We start from the raw sequence: 1,650 nt of genomic DNA, 5'->3' as shown, positions 1-1,650 counted from the left end.
AAAAAAAAATCACCGAACAAAATTTAACACCCGTTCATGATAAAAACACTTAAAAAGTTAACCTGAAAAAGCACCTACAGATAACCCTACCCAAATGAAAATAAATAAATAAACCCAATGCCACTGAGTCAATTTTCGCTCATAGCAACCCTGCATAGGGTTTCCCAGGCTGTAAATTTTATGAGAACAGGAAACCAAATCTTTCTCCATCAGAGCTGCTGGTGGATTTGAACCACCAACCTTTCAGTGAGCCGTCCAATGCTTACCAAACAACCTACAGCCAACATCATATCATATTTATGGTGAAAGACTGAATGTTTTTTACCCCAAAAGACTAAGACTAAGAAAAGGATCCAACAGTCCAATTAGAAAATCAGCAATAGAAATGAAGACAATTTCAGCAAAGAGCACATAAACAGATGTTCCACATCACCAACAATTAAACGAACACAAATTAAGACCGTGCTGAGCTATCACTACACACCTTTTGTTGTTACTGTTGGGTACACTCGAGTCCAGTCAATTCCAATGAACACATCTGTCCCTACAGGGTTCTCTTAGCTGCAATCTCTCCCACGGAGCCTCTGGGTGGGTTCAAACCACCAATCTTTTGGTTAGCAGCCAAGTGCTTAATTTGGCTCTTTCTATGCCCTTTAGAGCAACTAAAACAAAAATAATGGCAACAACAAATACTGGCAAGGTAGTAGAGAAGCTGGATCTCTCCTATATTGCTAGTACAAATGTAAAATGTTGCAGGAGCATTAGGGAAAAAATTGACCATAAAAAAGGACAAAAACACACGCACTTATACAACTCAGCCACCCCTCTTCTTCTCATCAGTTTTTATATGTGTGTCCATATACCACTCGTCATTCCATTTGCAATTGCTAAAACCTAGAGAGAACCAGAGTGCCCTCTTCACGCGGTCCATCCATACCACAGAGAAGATGACTCCGAAAGAGAACAGAGCACTGGCACGGGCAACAAGTTGGATGCTCTCAAGGGGCATGACGAGGAGCTGAAATAAGGCACTCTCAAAAGGTCACATACGGCATGATTCCACTTATGTAACATCCTTGGAATGGCAAAATTATAGAGCTGCAAAATGGATTAGTGGTTCCAGAAGTTAGGGATATTGAGGGAAGGGGAGGGGAGTGTGACTATTAAACAGAGGCCTTTGTGATGATGTAGCTCGATTGTGCTGATGGTTACATGAGACTACACGTGTGATAAAATGGCATAGACATATATGCACACATCACGTCTGAAGGGCTTTCATAGCGCACTATCATCATGCAAGACGGAACCATCAGGGGAAACCAGATGAAGAGTTCAGAAGACCTCCCTGTGCTATCTTTGTAATTTCTACAACTAATTCACAGGAAAGTGTTCTCTTTTTGTAAATCATGTTATTGCACCAGCCTGTGCGATCACAAGGTCTCGAAGGGATCAGGTATCAGGCATCATCAGGACAAAAAACCATATCATAGTGAATGAGCGGGAGTGTGGGGTAGAGACCCAAAGCCCATCTGTAGGCAATTGAACACCCCCTTAAGGAAGGGTCGCGGGGAGGAGACGAGCCAGTCAGATTGCAGTGTAGCAATGAAGAAACATAACAACTTTCCTCTAGTTCCTAAATGCTTCCTCCCC

At 42.3% G+C, this 1,650-nt stretch overlaps 1 protein-coding gene across 1 annotated transcript in view; it reads right to left on the bottom strand.

Annotated features, from left to right (window-relative positions):
* CSMD2 (CUB and Sushi multiple domains 2) overlaps positions 1–1,650 on the bottom strand; it is a 734,077-nt gene that overhangs the window by 667,128 nt on the left and 65,299 nt on the right. The gene's annotated exons all lie outside the window — the stretch shown is intronic.

The sequence above is a fragment of the Echinops telfairi genome, unplaced genomic scaffold (genome assembly GCF_000313985.2).
Source record: "Echinops telfairi isolate 266 unplaced genomic scaffold, ASM31398v2 ScPeMD7_7457;HRSCAF=8495, whole genome shotgun sequence".
Lineage (NCBI taxonomy): Eukaryota > Metazoa > Chordata > Mammalia > Afrosoricida > Tenrecidae > Echinops > Echinops telfairi.
Note: the sequence above shows the minus strand (reverse complement) of the source record. Positions and strands in the feature narration are given on the sequence as shown.